Below are 12,943 nucleotides of genomic sequence, written 5' to 3'. Positions count from 1 at the left end.
AAAGCGCAGCAGGTCAGGCAGCATCCAGGGAACAGGAGAATCGACATTGCGGGCATAAGCCCTTCTTCAGGAATGAAACACTGTGAGCAATGAGCCCTGGTACAGTGTGTGGACTACAAGCCCTGGAACACCGCGTGCAATGAGTCCTGGTACAGTGTGTGGGCTACAAGCCTTGGAACATTGCGAGCAGTGAGCCCTGGTACAGTGTGTGAGCTACGAGTCCTGGAACACTGAGAGCAGTGAGCCCTGGTACAGTTTGTGAGCTAGGAGCCCTCGAACACTGTGAGCAGTGAAACCTGGTACAGTGTATGAGCTGCGAGGCCTGGTACACAGGGAGCAGTGAGCCCTGGTACAGTGTATGAGCTAGAAGTCCTGGAACACCACGAGCAGTGAGCCCTGGTACAGTATGTGAGCTATGAGCCCTGGAACACCGTGAGCAGTGAGCCCTGCTACAGTGTGTGAGCTACGAGTTTTGGAACACCGCGAGCAGTGAGCCCTGGTACAGTGTGTGAGCTACGAGCCCTGGAACACTGACAGCAGTGAGATCTGGTACAGTGTGTGAGCTACAAGCCCTGGTACACTGAGAGCACTGAGCTCAGCTGCAGTGTGTGAGCTATGAGCCCTGGTACACTGCAAGCAATGAGACCTGGAACAATGTGTGGGCTACGAGCCCTGGAACACTGTGTGGGCTACGAGCCCTGGAACACTGAGCAGTGAGCCCTGGTACAGTGTATGAGCTACGAGCCCTGGAACACTGTGAGCAGTGAGCCCTGGTACAGTGTGTGAGGCACAAGTCCTGGAACACTGAGAGCAGTGAGCCGTGGTACAGTGTGTGAGGCATAAGTCCTGGAACATCGTGAGCAGTGAGCACTGATACAGTATGTGAGCTACGAGCCCTGGAACACTGCGAGCAATGAGCCGTGGTACAGTGTATGGACTACGAGCTCTGGAACACTGCAAGCAGTGAGTCCTGGTACGGTGTGTGAGCTATGACCCCTGGAACACTGCAAGCAGTGAGCCATGGTACAGTGTGTGAGCTACAAGCCCTGGTACACTGAGAGCACTGAGCTCTGCTGCAGTGTGCGAGCTACGAGCCCTGGTACACTGCAAGCAATGAGACCTGGAACAGTGTGTGGGCTACGAGCCCTGGAACACTGCGAGCTGTGAGCCCTCTTTCAGTGTGTGAGGCACAAGTCCTGGAACACTGCGAGCAGTGAGCACTGGTACAGTGTTGACGAACGAGCCCTGGAACACTGAGAGCAGTGAGCCGTGGTACAGTGTGTGAGGCATAGGTCCTGGAACATCGTGAGCAGTGAGCACTGATACAGTGTGTGAGCTACGAGCCCTGGAACACTGCGAGCATTGAGCCCTGGTACAGTGTGTGAGCTACGAGCCCTGGAACACCGCGAGCAGTGAGCCCTGGTACACTGTGTGGACTACGAGCCCTGGATCTCTCCGAGCAGTGAGCCCTGGTAAAGTGTGTGAGGCACGAGCCCTGGAACACTGCAAGCAGTGAGCCCAGGAACAGTGTGTGAGGCATATGTCCTGGAACATCGTGAGCAGTGAGCACTGATACAGTGTGTGAGCTACGAGCCCTGGAACACTGTGAGCAGTGAGCCCTGGTAAAGTGTGTGAAGCACGAGCCCTGGAACACTGTGAGCAGTGATCCCTGGTACAGTGTGTGAGGCACCAGCCCTGGAACACTGCGAGCAGTGAGCTCCGGTGCAGTGTGTGGGCTACAAGCCTTGGAACACTGTGAGCAATGAGCCCTAGTACAGTGTGTGGGCTACAAGCCTTGGAACACTGTGAGCAATGAGCCCTGGTACAGTGTGTGGGCTACAAGCCTTGGAACATTGCGAGCAGTGAGCCCTGGTACACTGCGAGCAATAAGCCCTGTAACAGTGTGTGGACTACGAGCCCTGGAACACTGCAAGCAGTGAGCCCTGGTACAGTGTGTGAGGCACGAGCCCTGGAACACTGTGAGCAGTGATCCCTGGTACAGTGTGTGAGCTACGAGCCCTGGTACACTGCGAGCAATGAGCCCTGTAACAGTGTGTGGACTACGAGCCCTGGAACACCGCGTGCAATGAGTCCTGGTACAGTGTGTGGGCTACAAGCCTTGGAAAATTGCGAGCAGTGAGCCCTGGTACAGTGTGTGAGCTACGAGCCCTGGATCACTGAGAGCAGTGGGCCCTGGTACAGTGCATGAGTTAGGAGCCCTGGAACACAGGGAGCAGTGAGCCCTGGTACAGTGTATGAGCTAGAAGTCCTGGAACACCACAAGCAGTGAACCCTGGTACAGTATGTGAGCTACGAGCCCTGGAACACCGTAAGCAGTGAGCCCTGCTACAGTGTGTGAGCTACGAGTTTTGGAACACCGTGAGCAGTGAGCCCTGCTACAGAGTGTGAGCTACGAGCTTTGGAACACCGTGAGCAGTGAGCCCTGCTATAGTGTGTGAGCTACAAGCACTGGAACACCACTAGCAGTGAGCCCTGCTACAGTGTGTGGGCTACGAGCCCTGGAACACTGTGAGCAGTGAGCCCTGATACAGTGTATGAGCTACGAGCCTTGGAACACTGCGAGCAATGAGCCCTGGTACAGTGTGTGGACTACGAGCTCTGGAACACTGCAAGCAGTGAGCCCTGGTACGGTGTGTGAGCTATGACCCCTGGAACACTGCAAGCAGTGAGCCATGTTACAGTGTGTGAGCTACAAGCCCTGTTACACTGGGAGCACTGAGCGCTGCTGCAGTGTGTGAGCTACGAGCCCTGGTACACTGCAAGCAATGAGTCCTGGAACAGTGTGTGGGCTACGAGCCCTGGAACACTGTGAGCAGTGAGCCCTGGTACAGTGTATGAGCTACGAGCCCAGGAACACTGCGAGCTGTGAGCCCTCGTACAGTGTGTGAGGCACAAGTCCTGGAACACTGCAAGCAGTGAGCACTGGTACAGTGTTGACGAACGAGCCCTGGAACATCGCGAGCAGTGAGCCCTGGTACAGTGTGTGAGCTACGAGCCCTGGAACACCGCGAGCTGTGAGCCCTGGTACACTGTGTGGGCTACGAGCCCTGGATCTCTCCGAGCGGTGAGCCCTGGTACACTGTGTGAGGCACGAGCCCTGGAACACTGCAAGCAGTGAGCCCTGGTACAGTGTGTAAGGCATTAGTCCAGGAACATCGTGAGCAGTGAGCACTGGTACAGTGTGTAAGCTACGAGCCCTGGAACACTGCGAGCAGTGAGCCCTGGTACAGTGTGTGGGCTACGAGCCCTGGAATACTGCGAGCAGTGAGCCCTGGTACACTGTGTGAGGCACGAGCCCTGGAACACTGCAAGCAGTGAGCCCTGGTACACTGTGTGAGTTACAAGCCCTGGAATACTGCGAGCAGTGAGCCCTGGTACAGTGTGTTAGCTATAAGCCCTGGAACACCACCAGCAGTGAGCTCTGGTACAGTGTGTGAGCTACAAGCCCTGGTACACTGCGAGCAGTGAGCCCTGGTACAGTATATGAGCTACGAGCCTTGGAACACCGCGAGCAGTGAGCCCTGGTAAAGTGTGTGAGCTATGAGCCCTGGAACACCACGAGCAGTGAGCCCTGGTACAGTGGGTGAGGCACAAGTCCTGGAACACCGCAAGCAGTGTGCCCTGGAACACTTTGTGGGCTATAAGCCCTGGAAAATTGCGTGAGCTACGTGCCCTGATACACTGAGAGCAGTGAGCCCTGGTACAGTGTGTGAGCTACGAGCCCTGGAACACTGAGAGCAGTGAGCCCTGGTACTGTAGGTGAGCTACGAGCCCTGGATCACCGAGAGCAGTGAGCCCTGATACAGTGAGCGAACTACCAGCCCTGGAACACCGTCAGCAGTGAGCCCTTGTACAGTGTGTGAGCTACGAACCCTGGTACACTGAGAACAGTGAGCCCTGGTACAGTATATGAGCTACGAACCCTGGTACAGTGTGTGAGCTCCAAGCTCTGGTACACTGAGAGCAGTGTGTCCTGGTACAGTGTGTGAGCTACGAGCCTTGGATCACTGAGAGCAGTGAGCCCTGGTACAGTGTGTGAGCTACGAGCCCTGGTACACTGAGAGCAGTGTGTCCTGGTACAGTGTGTGAGCTACGAGCCCTGGATCACTGAGAGCAGTGAGCCCTGGTACAGTGTGTGAGCTACGAGCCCTGGTACACTGAGAGCAGTGATCCCTGGTACGGTGTGTGAGCTACGAGCCCTGGATCACTGAGAGCAGTGTGTCCTGGTACAGTGTGTGAGCTACGAGCCCTGGATCACTGAGAGCAGTGTGTCCTGGTACAGTGTGTGAGCTACGAGCCCTGGATCACTGAGAGCAGTGAGCCCTGGTACACTGTGTGAGCTACAAGCCCTGGTACACTGAGAGCAGTGAGCCCTGGTACAGTGTGTGAGCTACGAGCCCTGGTACACTGAGAGCAGTGAGCCCTGGTACAGTGTGTGAGCTACGAGCCCTGGTACACTGAGAGCAGTGAGCCCTGGTACAGTGTGTGAGCTACAAGCCCTGGTACACTGAGAGCAGTGAACCCTGGTACACTGTGTGAGCTACGAGCCCTGGTACACTGAGAGCAGTGAGCCCTGGTACACTGTGTGAGCTACAAGCCCTGGTACACTGAGAGCAGTGAGCCCTGCTTCAGTGTATGGGCTGCGTGCCTCCAGAGCAGCTTGCTGGCAGTGAGTCCCAGGTGGAAATAGACGTAGGGGAGGCCGTTTTGGCACTTGCCTTGGCGTAGCTGAGTGCTGCTGCAGAGCGACCTGGAGTTTGGTGCAGAGTGCTGACTGGGGTCTGGCACAGCTAATCAGACCATGTTCAGAGGCCCTCCACTGAGCTGCTACACTGTACTGTCTATTTGAAATTTCCTACCTTACTGTTATGTCAACTCTTTTAATGTTGTCCTATTTTTAATTTATTTTCAAATTTTAAGGTAATACTTTTCTTTCTCTGTTGTATCCAAGAGACATGTCAACATAAGAATGCAGACATTATAAAAGCTTCTCACTGTACTCCTGCAGTGGAGTACACATGACAATAAAAAACAATATTGATTGATGTTCATTGGATATTGATGGATCTAAAATGTGTTGTGCCATGGGTGACACTCAGCATTATTGGCTTGGCAAACTTTGTGTTGATTGTTCTTTTCCCACCACAGACATGGAGCAATGATAATGACTACAACCTCTTCCCTTTGTTCCTGGCTCCTTGCTGGATTCAACAGCTCATTGAATCCCAGTTGGAACAAGTGAATGGACCGGTCTCACAAAAGCTCGTTGTCACTGCAAACCTCTCCTGTGCCAGGATTGATATTTGGGTAGATGTAGTGGTAGTCATGCAGACACCTTCTCATCAGATTTAAAAAAAAACTAACAATGTCCATCATCATACCCTGCCTTTTCCTGCCCTGCTCATTGGTCAGCATCCGAGAGGCCCTGTAACCTCTTGCTCCATTAGCCGGGAGGTAAAGGCGATCCTTATGGAAGGGATCTGTACTTGCTGCATTGTGGTGGTTGGCCTTGCTGAGCCTTTCACAGTCTGTAGTTGCAGAGTGCTGTAAAATTAATAAGAGGAGTTGAATTTCTACATAGTTAGCAAATTCTTTTTTTGTCTCCTGGCTTAATAAAATGTCAGCAGTCTTTTGTTGATTGCATATGGGAACACACTGACCTGAATGTTGTCTAGTTTGTGAATGAGCTTGGAGATGTATGGTCTTTGAAGTGGTGACAGCAGTCTATCCAGCACGTGGCTTTCTCAAAGTCTCTCTATTGGTTTTGACCCTTGGGAAGGGTGAAAACTTGCTCAATCACTCTGCATCCCTGTTATCAGCAGTCATGAAACTCTTTTAGTGATTTTTTTTTTAACTGGCGTGTTGCTGTGAGCATTTCCTGAATGTTTTCCGTCTGGCTGATTGCTTCTTTAGTTTATTGCCTTTCAACCTGTCAACCAGGAGCCGTACAAAGCAGTTTGCATACCACTGCCACCAGTTTGAAACATTAGTGTTGTATCTGGACTTCCAAAATAGAAAAGAAGTTGCAACCATATCAGTGAAATCAAATAATCTTCAAGTATTTACATCGTGTACAAGGAAGGCTTGGGCAAGACATCTCTAGATTTCAGTTCAAGAATTCTGGCATGATTTTATATCAACGATAATTCAATGTATCCAATAGCATATAACCCATTAACCCTTCACTACAAATAGCATAGACTATCTTATAATGCTCTGTTGAAGCATCACGAGATCATTCATATGTAAAAGGTGTAACATAAGTTTAAATTATTTTCATCACAAATACTATCTATTCATCTCAGGTGAAGTCAGTTATAGAAATAGTGAGAACTATCATCAGATAATTCCAGTACATGTAAAGCTGTGATGAAGTGATGAACCAAAGACAACTCAGTACAAGAGTAAATGGAGATAAATTAAACTCAAGAGAACTTCTTCTGTTTTTAATCATATTTTGATAGCAAGCTCCAGTAAAATATGAAGTTCAAACTATCAGGCCTCTGTAACTAAATCAAGACTTCAAACCGGTAAATTCAGTAATCTTTATGGGTGAGTTTATTGAAGGGTGGCTCAGTGCTCAGTGGTTAGCACTGCTGCCTCAGCGCCAGAGACCTGGTTTGATTCCAGCCTTGGGTGACTGTTTGTGTGGAGTTTGCACATTCTTCCCGTGTCTGCATGGGTTTCCTTTAGGTGCTCTGGTTTCCTCCCACAATCCAAAGATGTGCAGGTCAGGTGAATTAGTCATGCTAAATTGTCCATAGTGTTCAGGGATGTGTAGATTAGGTGCAGTAGTCAGGGGTAAATATAGGGTAGGGGAATGGGTCTGCATGGGTTTCTCTTTGGAGGGTCAGTGTGGACTTGTCAGGCCGAAGGGCCTGTTTTCACACTGTAGGGAATACTATAAACTGATAAGCATAATGTAATCTAGAAGGAAGAGAGGCTCTTTGACCAGTAGAACTTCTTTTGCTGGAAATATAACACATTCATAAACTCTACCCATCCTATTTATGATTCTGAAGGAAAGTTTGCAAAATGCTTCTGTTCCTCTCATCACAAACAAATGATAAAATTTAACATCCTAATTTATTGATCTTAACCAGTTGCTTAATTTGGTGCAGCATTTAATTAATCTCACTCACTCACACCACTCAACTATTTTCTCTTGTAATTGTAACATAATTTTTGTCAAAGGTTAATTTACCAAAGCCTATTTCACCTATCACCTTGTTTGAAACAAATGATTTCGAATCTGTGTCATGCTTGAAATCTTCCGATTTTTGTACTGAAATCCTTTAACAGTCCAATACTTCTATGTTCAAGAATCAAAACTAAATGTATTTGCACTACCATTCATCTCAGCTGGTGAAGGGATCAAATACTTTGGTCCACTTGCCCATTTAGCTGGAGGAGAAATTGAGTGCAGACAGGCTAGTCAGATTTAATCAAGATCATAGCTGAAATGCGCGCAAATAAAATTCTTCATGTGGCTTTGGAACCCAGAGCTTCTATAACTTTGTAAGTGTGTCCTTCAGTATTTAATCCAGATTTTTATACACAAGAATAAAATCAGAAAATTCAAAGTGTGCATTTAACAAATTACTCCAGTCAATCTAGAATCGATCTATAATTTATTCTGTCATGTACTCGTTACTTGTTCATTAAATTATTTAACTTACGAAACAGAGGTTCACTATTTGCCTTGTTCTGCCTTTACTGGGACTTGAAAGTTTCAACTGATTTATTTCCACCCCTGACCCCCCCCCCCCATCATTACTTTTTGTAATTTTGCAAGTTCCTCGTATTCAAGTACCTATCCAACTGCTTTATAAATAATTTAGGACTTAGCTTCCGCCTGCTTATCAGATCGACTTTCCAGAACTTGGTTGCTCTTGAGTTAGCAAATCTTTAGCCAATGGTTTCTATTACTGACTGTGTGTGTGTGTGTGTGTGTGTGTGTGTGTGTTACATTTTACTTTATAAAAACCTCTCATCATCTTGAAAACCTTTTCATTCATCCCTTATTCTTCTCTGATCCAAGGAAGACAGTGCTTAATTTTCCAAAATCTTGTCATAACTATGTCCCTCATTCTCAACAACACATTAATAAGCCTCCTTAATACCCTTTCTAAGCTGTGAACATCTTTTCTGAAATGTGTGCCCATAATTAGTACATTGAACATAGAAAAGTGCAGCACAGAACAGGCCCTTCGGCCCACAATATTGTGCCAAGGATAAATCCATGTGCATGTCCACCAGTCGCTTAATTGTCCCTAATGACTCTGCTTCCACCACCACCACTGGCAATACATTCTATGCATTCACAACTCTCTGCGTAAAGAACCTACTTCTGATGTCTCCTCTCTACCTTTCTCCTAGCACCTTAAAATTATGACCCCTCGTAGCAGTCAATCCTGCCCTGGGGAAAAATCTCTGGCTATTGACTCTATCCATGCCTCTCATCACCTTGTACACCTCGTGTCACCACTCTTCCTCCTTCTCTCAAGAGAGAAAAGTCCGAGCTTAGTCAACCTCTCTTCGTAAGACATGTCCTCCAGTCCAGGCAGCATCCTGATAAACCTTCTTTGCACTCTCCAAAGCCTCCGCATCTTTCCTATAATAGGGTGACCAGAACTGGACACAATATTCCAAATGTGGTCTCACCAGGGACTTGTAGAGCTGCAGAAAAACCTTGCGGTTCTTAAACTCGATCCCCCTATTAATGAAAACTAAAACACCATATGCTTTCTTTACAACCCTATCCACTTGGGTAGCCACTTTGAGGCATCTATGCACTTGAACACCGTGAGATCCCGCTGTTTCTCCACATTGCCAAGAATCCTATCTTTAATCCTATATTCAGATTTCAAGGTCAACCTTCCAACATGCATTACTTCGCATTTATCCAGATTGAACATCATTTGCCATTTCTCAGCCCAGCTCTGCATCCTGTCAATGTCATGCTGCAGCCTGAAATAGCCCTCGATACTATCAGCAGCAAATAGGTCCACCAATGGCATAGCAACCTTCTTTCTCGCTTCCCAGAGCAACCGAAGATAAATCTGGTCTGGCCCTGGGGACTTATCAATCTTAATGTTTGCCAAATTTTCCAGCACATCAACTTCCTCAATCTTGATCTGTTCAAGCCTGTTTCCTGGCTCCTCAAAGTTCTCATTCACAACAAGGTCCCTTTCCTTAGTGAAAACCAAAGCAAGAAACTCATTTAGAACTTCTCCTATCTGCTCAGACTTCACACTCAGGTTCGCTGCGCTATGCCTGATTGGTCTTACCTTCTTCCCTGATCATTCTCTTATGCCTCACCTATGCGTAAAATACCTTTGGGTTCTCCCTAATCCTTCCCCTCAAGCCTTTTTCATGCCTCCTCCTGGCTCTCCTCAGTCTATTTTTGAGCTCCTTTCTAGTAAGCCTATAATCCTCTCAAGCTGTGCTAGATCCTTGCTTCCTCCACTTTACGTAGGCTGCTTTCATCCTTTTGACGAGAAGCTCCTCTGTTCTCATCATCTAATGCTCCTTAATTTTACCCCTCCTTGCCTGTCTCAGAGGAACACATTTATGCATCACTCTCAACAGCTGCTCCTTAAAACAGTCTCCACATGTCTGTTGTGCCTTTTCTGTGGAACAATGCTCCCAATCTGTACTTCCCAACTCCTGTCTGATTGTGTCATAATTTCCTTTTCCCCAATTAAATATCTTGCCATGGTAACTGCTTCTTTCCCTCTACATGGCTATGGTAAATGTGAGGCAGGTGTGGTCACTGTCACCAAAATGTTCTCCCATCGCGAGATCTGACATCTGTCCTGGCTCATCGCTGAGTACCAAATCCAACATGGCCTCTCTCCTCATTGGCCTATCCACATACTGATGAAGGAAATTATCCTGAACACACTTGACAAAAACAGCTCCATCCAAACCATTTGCGCTAAGGAGGTTCCAGTCAATATTGGGAAAGTTGAAGTCACCCATAACAACAACCCTGCTGCATCTGCTTTTTTTCCAAAATCTGCCGGCCTATGAGTTCTTCAATCTCCCTATTGTTATTAGCGGGTCTGTAGAAAACCCCTAATGAGGTGGCTGCTCCCTTGCTGCTCCTAATTTCCACCCATACTGACTCCATAGACAAATCTTCATTTCTGTAGCTGTGACACATTCTCTGATTAGCAATGCTGCACCCCCTCCTCTTTTCCCTGCCTCCCTATTCTTTTCAAATGTTCTAAACCCTGGAACATCTAATCTAGCAACCATTCCTGCCCCTGTGAAACCCACATCTCCATTATGGCCACAACATCATAGTCCCAAGTACTGATCCATGCACTAAGTTCATCACTCTTATTTCTGACACTCCTTATGTTAAAGCAGACACACTTTCACCGATCCCTTTGTTTCATCACACGAAAAGCCTTCCAATTGTCCACAAAGCTCCAACTGAGGTCAAACCAGGGAGTTTATCCCGGATGACCTCTTTACTTTTATGTTATATTCTTCTAGTTGTAAACCCAAGTAACTCAAATCTCTTCTTTGTTAACCATCTCATCAATTTGTATACCATTTTTTATCTCTTATTGATGAAGGTGGTTGCCTGATCTCTGCCCCACAGAGCCCTAATTGAGATAAGGAATTCCTTCAGTGCAAAATGTAAGGAAGAAATAACTTGTTGTCCATTATTAATTGGTGCAAACTACACATTACTGCATCAATCTTGCTATCAATTAGTAAGATATTATTTCCTAAATATTAAATGTTGTGAAACTCACTTTTCATAGCAGGAATATAGTTTAATATTTTTGAACTAAATGGTATTCGTTCCTTTCATGCACCCTGACTGAACCTGAATTGGAGTTACTTTTCTATGTATACTCAAAAATTGGATCTGCTAAAGTCTTTTAGTATCGAAACAATGAAGCTGACTTGGCATCTTCTCCAGCAGCACTGAAGCTTCCATCAGATTCTGCTAAAACATATTTCCCATTGGGTCCTCTTATGATCATTTGGTCTGAAGTGATTAATTCAATAGTAAAATTAACAGGCTCATCTCCTGTGGCAGTGATGGCATCTTCTTTGTTTAACTCCCAGTACTTGTCAAGTGACGCTACTTTGAACTGATAGAAGCCATCAGCAGTTGAAGTTATTTTGCTTGCTTCAAACATCGGCCTGTTGCAAACCAAACTCTGCTTCCCCGGCAAAATGCCAACAAAACCAAATTCACTCTGGAGTATTAGCTGAGATCGGTTTGTAAGTTTTAAGACAAATTCTTCCTGTCTCCCACTTGAAATTGGCCCCACTAAGAGCTGGCCACCTGCATTCACAGTCACATATCTTCCATCTGATGCCTTTAAAGCTGCCTTTTCACAGTTATATATGATTTGAAACCAACAGTGAAAGTCTAGTTGCTTAGAGACTTCAATGAAGCCTTTAGCACCTACTGCAAGGTAGTGTTTTGAAATATTTTGGAAGCAGACTTTCTTTGTTGTGGAATCCATCATAATTTGGAAGTTTCCAGCATCCTTTATGTCACTAACATTCGAGTAGACGGCTGGGCCAGGTTTACAGGAGATGTACCTCTCATTAGCCAAGGACATAATACTGATCTGCCCAGGGGAAGGGTCTATGGTAAAAAGTTCATCCGTACTAGGATTCGAAGTTTTAATTGTTTTTACATTGTAGTCCTTCGCAGATAAGAATTTACCATGCATATCCTTTAGACTGATCATCCCATTCTGGATCTCTAGGCGATATAATGTCTTATTTGTTATTTCAGGCTCAGTCTTCCCATTGCAAGCAATATAGCTACCAGTTGCTGTCCTTATTGCGTACTTTTTCTCTTTGATGTCAAAATAAAGTGTCATTACACAGTCAGCACCCCAGGGCTGGTTCTTGTCACAGAACATTTTTCCATTTTGCTCATTCAGTCGAAGGTAACGTTTTCTGCCAGGGTTGAACATGTTGACGCTAGGGTGGATGACCAGGTGGGGCACCCACTTCTCACTGTCTGAAATAGCCTGGGCAAAGCAAGTGATGTTGTCCTGGTTTCCTCCTAAATACCGTTTGGAGCGCTCTGATTGGAAGGAGACTCTTCCGTCCGGATGAAGCATCATGAGGAAGTCACAATTTGGAGTGGGAACCTCCTGATCGCAGGTGATCCTGCCATCTTTGTCTGCAGCAATGTACCTGTTAAAAAAACTCTTGATATGGACCAGGGGAGAGTCTTGCTTGGCAAACTCGATGGTCCATATTTGGCTCTTCGTCAGTGAGGAACCTGTTGCATTCACTTTGTAGTTGAACATCTCTCCAGTCAGGTATTTTTGGGCTGAGTTAATTAGACCAAAAAGAAGCACTTTATTTGCCATTTCCCACTGCTTATCTTGATTTTGAATATGCACTGCATTTGCTCAGTAACTTGTTTTTATATGTGCACTGACATCATTGTCCAATCCCTAGCAATGCTTATGACATAGCACTGAAAGGTTCAGTGACAGTTACCATGTTAAGAGGCTGTCTTAAATATTTTCACTCTTAGCCCAATATAACAACAAAATTCATGAATTACTTCTCTACTTTCAAAAGTTTTACATACTACAGACAGTGCAAAAGAAAAATGTAATTAAAATAAATCCATTTTTACAAGGATTCGTTTGATGTCTGTGTAATTTTAATTCCACAAATGCGGTCAATGCTTCTTATTGTAGTGGTTCTGTTCGCCGACCTGGGAATTTGTGTTGCAGATGTTTCGTCCCCTGTCTAGGTGACATCCTCAGTGCTTGGGAGCCTCCTGTGAAGCGCTTCTGTGATGATTCCTCTGGCATTTATAGTGATTTGTATCTGCTGCTTCCGATTGTCAGTTCCAGCTGTCCGCTGCAGTGGCCGGTATATTGGGTCCAGGTCAATGTGCTTGTTGATTGAATCA

General features: G+C 46.5%; 1 pseudogene; it reads right to left on the bottom strand.

The window, feature by feature from the left end:
• Window positions 1–10,922: 10,922 nt before the first annotated feature.
• Window positions 10,923–12,386, bottom strand: LOC122559227 (fascin pseudogene; annotated as a pseudogene).
• Window positions 12,387–12,943: the final 557 nt, after the last annotated feature.

This window comes from Chiloscyllium plagiosum, unplaced genomic scaffold, assembly GCF_037043375.1.
Source record: "Chiloscyllium plagiosum isolate Xiang-an unplaced genomic scaffold, Cpla_swu_hap1 HiC_scaffold_14, whole genome shotgun sequence".
NCBI classification, from domain to species: domain Eukaryota; kingdom Metazoa; phylum Chordata; class Chondrichthyes; order Orectolobiformes; family Hemiscylliidae; genus Chiloscyllium; species Chiloscyllium plagiosum.
The sequence above is the reverse complement of the archived record's forward strand: the minus strand, read 5'-3'. Positions and strand labels throughout refer to the sequence as shown.